Raw genomic sequence first — 16,498 nt, forward strand, 5'->3', positions numbered from 1 at the left:
ATTTTAAAAGAAACTAAAAGTAAAAACTGAATTATTAATTATGTATGTAACTTAGTATTTCCATATACAAAATTTGCAAAGACAATTGAGCTTTAATAGGTAGTTATATTTTGTATTTGACAAATCTAAATCAGTTTTGACTGTTTTCAAGAAAAATGATAATATGTTTATGCTATTTTTATCTGTGGACGTGAAAAAATTCAATGTTGGAGGAGAGAATACAATAAAAGTAAAGGTGAGACAGAGCAAGTTTACACATGTTCGAGTTCAGAAAACACTGACAATTTTCTAAACTCATGGTGCCAATTCCCACTTCCATCAGCAATGTATTGTTTTTATTCCATATCTTTGTCAACAGTTAGTACTGTCGGGGTTTTTAAAATTTTTTCTATTCTGATTTGTATATTGTGGTATCTCGTGTTGGTTTTAGTTTACATTTACCTAATTAATACTGAGATTGAACTTCTCTCCATGTATTTATCAGCCATTTTGTGTCTTGTCTATTTTTCTATTGTGTTATCTGCCCTTTTTATTGATTTACATTATTTCTTTATACATTCTAGATATGAGAACTTTGTCTAATATTTTTATTGGAGATATCTTTTCCCATTCTGTTGTTTGACTTTTCACTGTTTTAATGGTATCTTGTATGAGCAGAATTTGTCAATTTAGTGCAGTACAGTTTATTATTTTTCCCTGATGGTTAGTGCTTTCAGTGTCCTCTTTAAGAAAACATTTACAAGTTCAAGGCCTTGAAGAAATGTTATGATATCTTCTAGAAAGTTTATTGTTTACCTTCCAGATTTAGATCTACAGTATCCTCCCTCCTCCACCCCCAGCTGATTTTTGTGGATGAAGTGAGGTTAGGTGTTAGATTTTATGTTTTCCACATGTACATACAATGGAATCAGCCCCATTGATGAAAAGGATAATTCTCCAGGGCTATGCAGTGTTACCTTTCTCATAAATTAAGTATTCATACAACTGTGTCCCTTTTTCCAAACTCTTTTATCTGTTCTCTTGGTCTAATTGTCTACTTTTGTTCTAATACCGCAATGTCTGAATTATAGTAGCTTTTAAGTAAGTCTTGATATTTAATAGCATAAGTCCTCCAGCTTTGTTTGTTAGAATTATCTTGGTATTTTTTAACCGTTTGCGTTTCCATGAACATTTTAGATTCAGTTTGTCAATTTGAACAACAACAACAAAAAAAACCCAGCTGGAATTCAGATGAGGAACGTATTAAACATATAAACTAATTAGGGGAAAATGTCAAACTTCAAAATCTGAACAGCAAATGCACAATCACATGTGATGCTAAGGAACCTTCAAATCCAAAAAGGAGAAATCAAGGGCACCAAATGTAACAAACTCCTGTACTTTTTCCATCTTTTTGTGATTTTTTGCACTGGGCTATATAAAAATTCTTCAGCTCAATCTTCCAGCTCAATAAGCTGATGATTCTATCTGTTCCTTCTGCTATTCATCCCAAGTACTAAGATTTTGTTTTATTTAAACTTATCATTGTTTCACTTTCATAGCAGCCAGTTTTGTTAAGACAGACACATCTTTCCTAATTTATCTGATACTAATTATAATTTTATTTTGTTTCCCATATTAATTCAGTTTCCTAAAAGGTAAAATTCTTTTGTTTGTTGAGTTCAATGCCTCATGCCTCTTTTTCGTGCCTGAATTGGTTTTGCTTCAATTTTGGTAATTATTGACTATCAGTTTATATTTATGGACAAGCATCTTGATTCCTGATTATTGCTATCTGCAATGCATGTTCTCAGTTTCAGTGACAATCTTTTATCTCCTGGTCCTGAGTGCAGGTTTCAAATATAAGAGCTGTCTTTGGGAGATAGAGGAGAGGAAATGTTAGAAGTTGTAAAAGGAACTGCTAGAAAGGACTGAGAACAGCTTAAGTAACAACATTATAAGGCACAGTAGAAGGAAGGAACAGTTTTGTATCTACGTAACTGATGCACTTATCTGTATTATATTCTTCGTCTTACTTTTGTTGAGTTTAAGAAAAATAGGATTTATTTTCCCTCCCATTCCTCCTACTTCTCCAGTTAGCAATTTCTATTTGTAACTATTTAGAAAGATGCCTTATAACTTTATGCAGCACATTATCTCTCTACTAATATGGCATCTTCAGACATTCTCTATTGCTCTATTGTCCCCTACTAGAAAGGGTGAGGAATTAGCTAAATTTTATTTGATGTTTACCATATGCTGGGCACTGTATTAACTCATTTATCCTCACAACAACCTGATTTATGTACTGTTATTATCCTCATTTTACAGATGATGAAGCTGAGGCATCTAGAAGTTCATGAGGTCAAATTTACATAGCAAGCCAGTGGTGGGATACACTCAAGCACACCGGCTTTGATGCCTCTGCTTTAACCTCTTTGCAATATGGCTTCTCCATAGGTCAGCAAAATACCTATATTATAACTCTGTTATTGAAGGATTATATAAGAATATTTGGTACTTTTCTCAAGGTATTTAGCTATGAAATTTTAAATGAGAAATTTAAGTGTAGAAATTTGTCAAATGTTATAAAACTATTCCCCACAGAATTCTGATAGCAATGGTTCCTCAGTACTGATGCTTAGCAAATATTTATTGGATGAATTCTTGTGCTAAATTTAGTTGTTTTATTAGTAATTGTGAAAATAATTCCCCTGTACTGTTAAAGCAATTTGATGATAGAATAACTTTAGAGCATTAATCCTTACTTTTAAGTGAATTCTCCTTGGGCAAACAATACATAAAGATGAAATGATCCAGCATAAAGTGAACAATAGCCTTTTATTAAAATGTCTAAATGTGGCAGTAACTAAAGAGGTCAGCTGGCAACTGCACTGTTGTGGAAAGCTACTGACTTTGGGAGCAAAGTGATGTTGACAAAGTCACCTCTACTGTTCAGATTTTGAAGTCTGATGACATCCTGTGTTCACTCTGTAAATAAAAATACCTTAAGAAAAAAAAAGGAAACAAAATGTTTTCCCTCCTTCCCCAAATGGCACACTCTCTTGGCTGTAGTCCCATAAATATGTTCATTGAAACAAAACCAAAAATGTGTAAAGCCAGACATAAAACCAAAATTCTCTATGAGAAAGCTGACTTGAAGACATTCACAGAAAAGTGACACATCTAAAGCCTCTTATACCTTAATAACATCATCCTTAAATAGATTTTTTAATGCCATGTTCAGAATTTGACCTTGTTTTTAAAAATCCAATTTAATTACTTTATGTCCCCACTAATACAGGATTTGAGAAGAAAAGGATTAAAATCCATCTCGAAGTCATCCGTGAACATTGTCTTCATTATTTTTTCTTTTATTCTTTTATTTGTTGTTTAAATAACAATATTTGAATGAAAATGTTAAAAATTCTGTTCAAAGGCGTTGTTAAACTCCTTCTGAAAACTGAAGAGAGTTTTCCTATTTTTTTTATTCCTTCAATCAAGTAGGTACAACCTGAGATAAACATGATGTTCAGAGGCATATAATAGAGTTCAGAGTATAAGAACAAGCTGATAATCAAGTAGTTTCCTACTAATCCAGGAAATGTCCCACAATACAGAACAGTTTGGAAAATATGGGAGAAAAATTAAGAGATAGAGAGGAGAATTTGAGGAGGTCACACTTTCAAATAAATAGGAATAAATAGGTAGTGGTAGAAAAATAATTTTTGAAAATAGAAGAAAATTGTCCTTAGTTTTAAAAACGTATAATTATTCAGATTAAAGCTCCCACCCAAAATTTGGTAGATGCTCTCAGGGTTCTACTGTCCAACTCCAAAGCAAAACAGAAATGTAGCGATACAGAAAAGACAAGGAAAGGAAATTTTAAATCATATAGATTTGACATGACCAAAAATTATTAGAAAATGGTTGTGAAACTGCCTTTGCAGAATTATGATAGTAAAAGAAATCTGACATAGTTGACTCCATTTTGCTTCTGACCTCCAAGCCATCCTTGGTCATTCCTAGGCAAAGGCCAAGCTGACCTTGGGAGGAATTTTCTTTATAGTTTAAGGCAAGTGGCCGGGCGCGGTGGCTCACGCCTGTAATCCCAGCACTTTGGGAGGCCGAGGCGGGCGGATCACAAGGTCAGGAGATCGAGACCACGGTGAAACCCCGTCTCTACTAAAAATACAAAAAATTAGCCGGGCGCGGTTGTGGGCGCCTGTAGTCCCAGCTACTCGGGAGGCTGAGGCAGGAGAATGGCGTGAACCCGGGAGGCGGAGCTTGCAGTGAGCCGAGATCGTGCCACTGCACTCCAGCCTGGGCGACAGAGCGAGACTCCGTCTCAAAAAAAAAAAAAAAAAAGAAATAAAATGTTATCAAAACCACAGAAGTTCTCCCTTCTTTGTGCCCTTCGCAGTCACTATTGCTCCCCTCTTTCCAGAAAGTAACCACGGTTCTCACAATTAATACATAGATGATTAGTTTTGCTTGTTTTTGAACTCTATAGATGAAAGTATTTGGTATTTACTCCTGTGTATTCTGTTGTGCCTGGCCTCTTTTGAAACCAGCTTTACAAACTTATGACAGTAGGAGAAATATGACATAGTTGGCTCCATCTTGCTTCGAGCCTTATAAGCTGGCTGTCTTCACTCTGTCCTTGGCATAGGCCAAGCTAACCATGGGAGGAATTTAGTTTATAGTTTAACCTTAAAGCAAGGGTGATGATAGCGCTCTCCAAAGCTAAACTGCCTTTGTAAAACTATTGAAAGACCACAAGATTAGGATTACAGAAGGAAACTGAACTCTGCTAAAATGTAGGCATAGTTTCTATAATCCCTTACTGCTCAGAGGTCATCATGGGATCAGAGGTCACAAGATTTGTGACTTCCCTAGTTGCTCCTGTAGATAACATCACAATTGAAGAACCTAAGATTGGCCTTTTGAGGGTTTTTTCCAGACTTTTCCATTTCTGATGACCAGCTGACTCCACTCATACCCATGGAATTTAGGGAGACCCTTCAGAGAGGTCAGGGTTCAGAAAACTGACTGAATATTTTGAGAGCTTTTATTTTTTTCTCCCTCCCAAAATTACATTGAAATGACAGAAGAAATATAAAATAATAATAAATCTATAGCAACTTTAGACAGCAGGGAAGAGTGCTATTAGCAGTGTGAGTTTTTGGAAGGTATAAGAGAAATAGAATAAGGTGGATGGCCAATTACAACAAAGATGACCCTGCAACTCCACAGAGAAGGAAAAGATTCTACAAAACAAAAGGAACCATGAAAATAAGCCCAAGGTTAACAACTGCAGGGAACTAGAAGGAAAAGGCTATGTCTGGAGAGCCAGCTATTTAATTATGGGGTAGTAAAACAATTGCACGAGCACTCTGCTTGCAAAGCGGTTGGCTTTCTTACATACAGGATAAAGCCACAAATACAAAAATCTAAATCTGATGTGGGACATTCCCGAAGGAACCTTTGATTGGGTAGAGTCTCCTCTGACTTATGGACCCAAAAAGAGAAGGAAGTATATACACTCAAGAGATATCCAAGCATACAAGCCAACTGACGGTGTGTCCAGAACCCATGTAATCATCTACACCCTTGGAGCCAGGTGAACATTTTCATTTGAAATATGTTCCAGCTAACAACATAAGAACCAGACAAAGCGGCATCAACCTTAACAAACAAAATAATATATCCCTTGGGAAAACAAAATTAATTGGGGAGATAAATGAAATTTCAGAATTACTTAATTTTTTTAGTGACATTCAAGCAGATAATATGTCTGAAAAAAAAGCCATGAAAATGAAATGATTAGTGATTTTTTAAAAATCAGTAGTTGGACTGAAAAGTAGAAAGAACAAACTAAAGATCAGTTTAATGAACTGAAAGGTTGGACAGACTAATTTTCACATAGCTCCATGTAAAATGGCAAACAGGAAAAGAGTATAAGAATTTGTTAGGCTTAACGTCATTTCTTTTTCTTTTTGGGTTTTGCAAATTCTCAGCCTTGTAATTCTTTTTCAGTCTTTCTTTCCTAATCTTGCTTTACATTTTCCAGAAATTTCTTACTGTTCTTGTATGTTGGTAGCATGCCTCTAACTTTGCACTATTTCTAAAAATATATTTTTATTATATATTATTATAAATAAATATACACTATATAAATATATATAATAAACACATATATTTCTTGAGACACAGTCTCGCTCTGTCACCCAGGCTGGAGTGCAGTGGCTGATCTTGGCTCACTACAACCTCCATCTCTCATGGTCAAGCAACTCTCGTGCCTCAGCCTCCTGAGTAATTGGGATTATAGGCATGCACCAATACGCCTGGCTAATTTTTGTATTTTTAGTGGAGATGGGGTTTCTCCATATTGGACAGCCTGGTCTTAAACTCCAGGCCTCAGGTGACCCATCTGCCTCGGCCTGCAAAGGTGCTGGGATTACAATTGTGAGTCGTGGTGCTCAACCTCTAAGAATTTATTTTTAGACTTACCTTTCTACTGTCACTTCGGGAGAATTTGGAAAGGGATGAGACATAAATACTTAAGTTCAGTTGGTCACCTTGAACCACAACAATATAATCTTAAGATTTTTTTTAATTCTTTTTTTTTTTTATAGCATCTACATTGAAGATACATGTCATCTTAAGATTTGAGGGAAGAGCCTTTCACATTCATTACCTTGGGGTTTTTTAATTTTCTTTCACATTTGGTTTATTTTTCAGAATGTGCGTAGAAACCATGTTGCCAGAAGTACTTTTCTCAGCAGACTGCCTTGTCCACCAGAGTGACATGAAGATTGGTGATGGTCTCTCTCCACCTAAAACAATCCTGCACATTCAGAGTATTTCTCACTAGGCACCTGCTAGCACTGGACACTATAGTTAGTCTGTGAAGGTTAGTAGACTTGCTTAAGGTTTTTTTGTTTTTGTGGCAACCAAGTAGGTGAAGTAAGTTGACCAGCTGGCTCTTTTTCAATAACAAAGTTTAAAAATAAAAACGCATTAGTGATCGCAAGTATGTATACTGACAGCTTTAAAATGCAAGACCTTGATTACAATCCTATGAAAAAATCCCATAAAATATATTTATATATGATTTCATCTAGGAAAAGCTATTCCAAATACATTATACACAAATTTTTTGGTAATTAACTAAAAATAAAATGTCTTTTTTAGTACAGTTTTAAATGTGAAAATGATTCCTGGATCAGTTTCTGCAGTGGAAGACTTCCAGTAGTTCTTATGTGTTGCAGTCTTAGTTCAGGCTATGAAGCAAAGATATTTGTTGTTTTTAGTTATTGATTTCTAGCTTAATTAAATAGTGGTCAAAGAATGTACTTCATATGATTTTAGTTTCTTTAAATTCATTGAGGCTTGCTTTATGGCCTAGCACACAACCAATTTTGGTAAATGATTTATATGCACTCGTAAAGAATATGTATTCTCTTATCATTGTGTGCTCTGTTATATACAAGAAAATTTAGAAACATTTACTAAAAGTTTTCTTTAGATCTTCTATATCTTTGCTAATTTTTTCTTTATAAGTAACTGAGAGAGGTGGTTGTATGGATTTGTTTTCTCCTTTAAGTTCTGTTAGTTTTTGCTTTAGTTATTTGAAGATATGTGAAATCAAATTTAGAATTATTTTCTTTTCCTGGTGGATTTTATTTTGCTACACGTTCTACTTCAATAATAAAATAACTATACCAACTTTCTTTTGGTTAATATTTCCATAGTGTATCTTTTTCTACCTTTTTTATTTCTAACCTTTCTCTATGCTTATATTTAAGGAATATGCCTTTTAAGCAACATCTGGTTGTACTTTTAATCCAGTTTGAAAATATTTGGCTTTTAATTGGAGTGATTGCTTTTAATATACTTACTGATATATTTGTGTTTATACTTATCCTCTATTTTCTGCATGTCTCTCCTGTTATATGCTCCTTTTTTTTTCTTCTTTACAATATTTAAGTTAATTAGGCATTCTTCATTATTCTATTCCCCCCTTTATTGGTTTATTAATTATACATTCATTTACTGTGTTTTACTGCATATGCTGAGGAATACAATATATTGCCTGGACTTATTACAACCTAATATAACTTTTCAGATATTTACACTTCTTGGACAATGCTAGGTCTGTAAAGTATTTTAACTTTATTTATTACCATCCTTTGTATTATTAATCATTTTAGTCCTACGTATGTTTTAGCTCCCGGAAGACATTATAATTACTGTTTTTTACAATCAATAACCATTTATATTCACCCACATTTTTATTCTTTCTGTAATATTTCATTCCTTTCTGAATTTCTGTGTATCCATTTGGAATCTTTTTTTTTCCTTTTTTTTTTTGTCCAGCAGAACTCATGTTAGTATATATTTTAGTGAGAATATGCTGGTGAAAATTTTACATGCTGTTGTTAGTCTGGAAATGTCTTTATTTTGCCTTCTTGTTTCAGGAGTATTTTCCTTCCTTCCTTCCTTTCTTCCTTCCTTCCTTCCTTCCTTCCTTCCTCTTCCTTTTTCTCTCTCTTTCTTTCCTTCTTCCCTTCCTTTCTTTCTTTTTTTTCTTTCTTTCTCTCTTTATTTCTCTTTCTTTCTTTCTTTCTTTCTTTCTTTCTTTCTTTCTTTGTACTTACTTTCTTTCTTTTTTCAGAGTCTGTCTCTGTCACCCAGGGTGGAGTGGTGCAGTGGCACAATCTCAGAACACTGCAACCTCCGCCTTCCGGGCTCAAGCGATCCTCCTGTCTCAGCCTCCCAAGTAGCTGAGACTACCGGCACACACCGCCATGCCTGGCTAATTTTTTGTATTTTTTGTAGAGATGGGGTTTCACCATGTTGCCCAGGCTTGTCTCAAACTCCTTGGCGCAAGCAATCTGCCCGCATCAGCCTTACAAAGAGCTGGGATTACAGGGTTGGGCCATTGTGCCCGGCCCTGGAGAGTTTTTTGCTGGGTATAAAATTCTAGAAAGACAGTTCTCTTTTGGCATCTTGAAGATATATTTCCATTGTGTGTCTTTTATTATTTCTGTTAAGAAGTTAACCATAATTCTTACTGCTATACCTTTGAAGGTAATGTATACTTTTGCCATTTGTCTGTTTTCTGGTTTTTTTCTTTGTCCTTTGTCTTTGGTTTTCATCAGTTTTGCTGTACTATAACTAGGTGTGGTTTTCTTTGCCCACATGTCTTTCACTTTGGAAATTTTTGCCTTTATTACTTAAATTGTTCTGCCCTATTTTTTTCTCTTCTGCTCCCTCTGGGACTGTAATTAGATACAACTTTTTACCAGGCCTATATAGCTATAATCTTCTCAGTACTTCCATTCTTTTTATTCACCAAGTTTCAGCTTAAATACTTTCTGGCATTTCTTCTAAATCACTAAACCTCTCTTCAGCTTCCAGTATTCTATTTAACCTACCTAATAAGCCCTTAGTTTCAGTGATTTCATTTTTTTAAGTTTCAGGTTGCCTTTCGGTTCTTTTTTATCCATTCCAGCCAGCTCTCTGGAATCTATAAATTATTCATCCTATCATCTATTTTTGACATATTAATCACAGCTCTTTTTTGAAACAATTTTTTCTTGATGCATAACAGGTGTACATAGTTTTGGGGTACATGTCAATAATTTAATACATTCATATAATTTATAAAGATCAAATCGATATACTTGGAATATCTATTACCTTAACTTTTTTAAAAATTCTAGAAACATTTGAATTATTCTTTTCTAACTATTTTGAAATGTACAATAAATTATTGTAAACTGTAGCCATCCTAATGATTTATCAAATACTAGGTCTTATTTCTTCTATTAAACCATATATTTGTATCTATTAATCAATTTATCTTCATATCTCCCTTCCCCCTACCCTTCCTGGCATCTGGTAACCACCAACCTACTCTCTGTCTTCTCAAGATCAACTTTTTTAGTTCCCACATTGAGTATGAACATCCATTACTTGTCTTTCTGTGCTTGGCTTATTTCACTTAATATAATGACTTCCAGTTCCATCCATGTTGCTGCAAATGACAGAATTTTGGCCTTTTTTTGCAGCTGAATAATGTTTCATTGTGTATCTATACCACATTTTCTTCATCCATTCATCTGTTCCTACACACTTAGGTTGATTCCATATTTTGACTATTGTGAATAATGCTGCAATAAACATGGGAGTGCAGATATCTCTTTAATATATTGATTTCCTTTATTTTGGATATATACCCAGTAGTGGAATTACTGGATCATATGGTAGTTATATTTTTAGTTTTTTGAGAAACCTCTATACTCCATAGTTTCTCTGCTAATTTACATTCCCACCAACAGTGTATGAGGGTTCCCCTTTTCCACATCCTCACCAGCATCTGCTACTGCCTGTCTTTTTGACATAAACCATTTGGACTGGGGAGAGATAATATGTCATTGTTGCAAAGTATTTGCAGTTGCTGACTCTGAATTTTAAACCATTATAACTACGCTCAAACACATCTTTATTAATCAAAATAGGAACCATTACAATCAACACATTTTTGCCAATAAGAAATGTTTGTTTATTCCTATAGTGTAAAAATTTGTGCTTTAGGATTCAACAAACTCTTGGAAAGCATTTTCTGCATTCTGCTGGTTGTGGAAGCATTTTCCCTGCAAAAGGTTGTCAAGATGCTTGAAGTGGGCGTTGGTTGGTGAGAGGTCAGGTGAATACGGCGGATGAGGCAAAACTTTGTAGCCCAATTTGTTCAACTTTTGAAGTGTTGGTTGTGCGACATGTGGTCAGGTGTTGTCGTGAAGAACTGGGCCCTTTCTGTTGACCGATGCTGGCTGCGGGCGTTGCAGTTTTTGGTTCATCTCATCAATTTGCTGAGCATACGTCTCAGATATAATTTCGCCAGGATTCAGAAATCTGTAATGAATCAGACCAGCAGCAGACCACCAAACAATGACCGTGACCTTTTTTTGGTGCAAGTTTGGCTGTAGAAAGTGTTTTGGAGCTTCTTCTTGGTCCAACCACTGAGCTGATTATCACCAGTTGTGGTATAAAATCCACTTTTTGTCACATGTCACAATCCCATCAAGAAATGATTCATTGCTGTTGCATAGAATAAGAGAAGATGACGCTTCAATACAATGATTTTTTTTATTTTTGCTAAGCTTATAAGGCACCCACTTATCTAGCTTTTTCACCTTTCCAATTTGATTCAAATACCAAATGACCGTAGAATGGTTGACATTGAGTTCTTTGGCAACTTCTCGTGTAGTTGTTAAAAGATCACCTTAAATGATTGCTCTCAGTTGGTTGTTGTCAACTTCCAACAGCTGGCCACTGTACTCCTCATCTTCAAGGCTCTTACCTCCTTTGTGAAACTTCTCGAACCACCAGTGCACTGGACGTTTGTCAGCAGTTCCCAGACCAAATGCATTGTTGATGTTGCCAGTTGTCTCCGCTGCTTTACCACCCATTTTGAAGTCAAATAAGAAAATCGCTCGAATTTGCTTTTTGTCTAACATCATTTCCATAGCCTAAAATAAACATAAAATAAATACCAAGTAATAAGTCATTAGCAAAAAAAAGAAAAATATGCGTTAAAATGATGTATGTCATAACCACATTTATTTAAAAATGTATTCCAATATCAAATGGCAAATTTCAACAATGCTAAAACCACAATTACTTCTGCACCAACTTACATTTCTCTGATTACTGATGTTAAGTATTTTTTCATATATTTGTTGACCATTTGTATGTCTTCTTTTGAGAAATGTCTATTCAGAGCTCTTGACCATTTTTTTAATTTGATTTTTTTGTTTGTTTGTTTTTTGCTATTGAATTGTTTGAGCTCCTTATATATTCTGGCTATTAATCCCTTGTATGATGCAAGATTGCAATATTTTCTCCCATTCTGTGGGTTGTATCTTCACTCTATTGATCATTTTCTTTGCTGTGCAGAAGCTTTTTAACTTGACATGATCCCATTTGTCCATTTCTGCTTTGGTGACCGGTGCTTTTGATGCCTTACACAAAATAAATATTTGCCTAGACAAATGCCCTGGAGTCATTCTCCAATGTTTTCTTCTAGTAGTTTCATTGTTTCAGGTCTTAGATTTAAGTCTTAAGTCAATTTTGATTCACTTTTTGTGTATGAATAGCCCTGTACACACACAACATGATTTTCTTTTTAGAAAAACCTAAAGATGCCACCAAAAAAAATGTTAGAACTGATAAATGAATTCAATAATTACAGGATACAAAAATCAGTAGTGTTTATATACACCAACAACAAACAATCTGAGAAGTAAATCAAGGAAACAATCTCATTTGCAATAGCTACGAATAATACATAATACCTAGGAATCAATTTAACCAAAGAACTGAAAGATCTGTACAATAAAAAGTATAAAACACTGATGAAAGAAATTGAAGATAAGACAAAAAGAAAAGATATTCCATGCTCATGGATTGGAAGAATTAATATTGTTAAATTGACAGTACTCCCCAAAGCAATTTACAGATTCATTGTAGTCCCTATCCAAATACCAAGGACGTTCTTCACAGAAATAGAAAAAAAAATCCTGAAATGTGTATAAAACCATGAAAGACTCCAAATGGCTGAAGCAATCCTGAGCCAAAAGAACAAAGTTGGAGACATTACACTACTTGATTTAAAAAAAAAAAAAAAAAAAAAAAAAAAATTAAACTGAGTCTCACTCTGTAGACCATACTGGAGTGCAGTGGTGCAATCACACCTCACTGCAGCCTCCACCTCCTGGGTTCAAGCCATTCTCCTGCCTCAGCCTTCCAAGTAGCTGGGATTATAGGCACCTGCCACTACACCCAGATAATTTTTTTTTTTTGTATTTTTAGTAGAGATGGAGTTTCACCATGTTGGCCAAGCTGATCTCAAACTCCTGACCTGAAGTGATCCACCGGCCTCAGCCTCCCAAAGTGCTGGGATTACAGGTGTGAGCCATTGCACCCAGCCTGACTTCAAAATTTACTACAAAGCTATAATAACCAAATCTACATGGTACTGGTATAAAAACAAACACATAGACCAATGGAATAAGCTAGAGAACCCAGATATGAATCCATACGCTTAAAGCCCACTTGTCTTTGACAAAGGCACCAATAGCATACAATGAGGAAAGGACAATCTCTCCAATGAATGATGCTGGAAAAACCAGATAACTATATGCAAAAGAAGGAAATACACTTCTTTTTAATTTTAGCAAATTAATTTCAATAAATGAGTCACCTGTGGATCTGGGTTTTTTCCCCTCCTGTCCTGTTTTGTGTCATGTCTGTTATTCCTTTCTTTATTAATGCTAAATATTGTGTTTGTTAAACTATAGTGATTCTGGATAATGTTACTTCTCTCCATGAATCTGTTTGGCCATTAGAGTGTTGGCAGATTATCTTAATTCTGGGACTCAGTTACAGATTTTGTAATGCTCAGCCTGCCTCTTGTTTATCTCTGCTTTTCCAGTACGTGGACACCTGAATTCCCAGTCGAGATCCTGGGATTTTTAACCAGGATCCCTCTCCCTTGGAAGTTTCTAAAATCTAGTTTTTGTCTCCATAGGACTGTGAGACTGTGTAAAAACCTTGCTCAGTCCTTCACTGGCTTTCTGCCTACCTTCTTATACTCTTCTGTAATTCAATAATTGTACAAATCATTCAGCAAATAATTTCTTATTCCTCAGCTCATTTATCTTTTGGAAATGCATGCTTTATTGTTTGTACTAGATTTTATAAAATAATTGCATGCATCATAAAATATATGCTTTTAAAATATAGTAGCTTTCCTTATCTCAGCATTTAAAAAAAGATGAAACGTCTTCATATAGTCTGTTTTCCCTGGTACCCAAGTAAAGTTTGTTTGTTTTTCCTGTTCTTTTTTTTTTTTTTTTTTTCTTTTTTCATTTTTTTAACCAGGCTTCAGACTCTGTATCATTAAAGTAGTTATTCGTGTTTGGATAGTCATAAGATTATAAAACTTAGCGTTGGAAGGAACCTAAGACATCATCTTCTGTTGGCTAACCTCCCACACAGTGCAGAAATGTTTTCTGCAGCATCCTTGGCATATGCTCATCCGGTCTCAATTTGGATATCTTCAGCAAAGGAGCTCATCATTTCCTGAAACAATCCATTCTGTTGGACAACTCTATTTTAAAAATCCTTATGTTGAGCTAAAATATGCCTCTTTGTAACTTATACTCATTTAATCATTGTTTCAAGTTTTCCTTCTGGAATAAGTCAAAACAAGAGAACATTTCAGATAACTGTACTTAAAGCAGATCTTAATGCCATTCCCGTCTCTCTCGCTCTCTGTGTGTATGTCTTTTTTTTTCTTTCTTGCTCCAAAGCATTGAACATAAATTTCTAAACTTGGATTAATAGTCATAAGGAGGGCATATATTTGGTAATAATTTTTAAATTAGCTTTATTGTAGACAAATTTGTCAGATATTTGAAGACAGAAATTTTTTTGTAATTGTCTTGAATTATATTTTTCTAAAGAAAAAAGAGTAAGACTGCCATTTATTTTCAAAGATGACATGGTATAACCACTTGTGGGGATGTAGAGGAAAAAAAGCAGTCTTCAGTTGCCAAGATGTGATTGAAATCTGAGGGTGTGCATTTTTGTTTTCAGTGCTTGTAAATTGCCTTTAAAACCTGTTGTTTTTAAATTAATAATTACCATAATCATATGGCACCTAATGTTTATTAAGTACTATGTGTAATTCTTGTGTCTTACCTCTCCTTTTAGACTGAATTCTCTGCTCAATAATAATTCTCCAATCTCTTTTAGTATAATTTATGATACAGTTTTTTGGTTTTTTGTTGTTGTTCTTCTTGTTGTTATTTTTGAGACAGCGTTTCACTCTTGTTGCCCAGGCTGGAGTGCAGTGGCGCAATCTCGGCTCACTGCAACCTCTACCTCCTGGGTTCAAGCAATTCTCCTGCCTCAGCCTCTCGAGTAGCTGGGATTACAGGCATGTGCCACCTCGCCTGGATAATTTTTTATTTTTTTTATTTTTAGTAGAGACGGGGTTTCTCCATGTTGGTCAGGCTGGTCTCAAACTCCCAACCTCAGGTGATCCACCCGCCTCGACCTCCCAAAGTGCTGGGATTACAGGTGTGAGCCGCCATACCCTGCCAGTTTATGATCTAAACAGAACAGTGAGCATTAAAGAAGGTACTATTAGTAATCAGAAGGTAATATTAGTAGTAGTCATTCCTTTTAAAGCTGAACTTCAGGTTATTCTATCAGCTAGTACTATTACACAGAAATTTACATATACGTGACATATTGTTTTGAGTAGCTCTAAAAGGCATTCACATAAGGTTATTATGTCCTGTCCTGTTTATGATTTAAGCTTCCACCTACATCCTAACCCCTTCTTCCCATTCATAATTGCAATGTAGTTTTGTAGGCAAAAATTGCTACTTTTTTTGTAACCTGTCAAAAGTGAAAAAAGATCCTCTTTTCTTGCCCCACTGTTCCTCAACTAAAATGAGAGAAGCCATAGGGCATGCAAGGCGGGACTGCCTACCCTAGAACAGTCCCTTATTCGCCCTTTTTACAATGTGCAAAAAGGCAGAGTTTGAAGAGTTAAAACTGTTGTGATTATAACCCTTAAATTTCCAGAGCCTGGTTAGAGGATAGCATGGGGAACGCCTAGTGCTTCAATTATTTTGCGAAAATGCCATTTTTGTGAAATGAATCCCTCTGTCCCTAAAGAATATCCACTCTCGTTCCACGTGGTGTTCTCAATCTGAGCTCCATCGTTAAGTGGTGCCGATGCATGAGTTTCACTCTGATTTAATAGGTCTGGAATGGGTTCTGGGTTTCCAAGTGATTCAAATGTTCACCTAAGTTTGAGTCACTGCTCTAAAACTGCTGTGACACAGGGGGAAAAAAAAAGAAAAAAGAAAAAAAAAAGTTTTCTTCTAGGCCCAAAATTTGTGATTTCAAGAGCTGGCATAAGAAAAGTGCTAGTGACAGGCAAAAAGTGCACACAGGAGGATCCCACTGATGATAGATGTTCACATTTCAAGATCCACACATCACTCTGAAACATCTGATTAATTCTAAAGGTAACTTTCAGAAATGTGCCGGTCAGTTAAAAGTGGAAGGTATTTTATTTTCGCCAAAAAAATATGTCTTTTTAACCTCAACCTGAGAGGAATCACTTTTAAGATCTGCTGTTCAGAAAATAAGCAACTTAATGAATTAGTTCCATTTTGCAACATTTCATACTCTAGAAGTTTCATCAAAGAAATGATTGGCAAACTTTGAGGAAAATTGGTTCATCTCACTTCCTTTTGTTAGTAGAGGAGAAAAACAGCATGAAATGCTTGTTCCCCTCTGTGCCTTTTTGCTCTTTAAAATGGGTTTAAGGCAGTTACTATGAATTCTGTCTCTAAGAAGGCAAGTTTCACACAACTAATTTTCATTAGGAGTGATATGAGATAATTATCATACAAACATGCCTCCT

At 35.2% G+C, this 16,498-nt stretch overlaps 2 pseudogenes; one reads left to right on the top strand and one right to left on the bottom strand.

Moving 5' to 3' along the window:
• The first annotated feature begins 2,314 nt into the window (after window positions 1-2,314).
• LOC105492855 (splicing factor 45 pseudogene) overlaps window positions 2,315-16,498 on the top strand; it is a 37,439-nt pseudogene continuing 23,255 nt past the window's right edge.
• On the bottom strand, window positions 10,496-11,516 carry LOC139355474 (histone-lysine N-methyltransferase SETMAR-like; annotated as a pseudogene).

The sequence above is a fragment of the Macaca nemestrina genome, chromosome 7, assembly GCF_043159975.1.
Source record: "Macaca nemestrina isolate mMacNem1 chromosome 7, mMacNem.hap1, whole genome shotgun sequence".
Classification (NCBI taxonomy): Eukaryota; Metazoa; Chordata; class Mammalia; order Primates; family Cercopithecidae; genus Macaca; species Macaca nemestrina.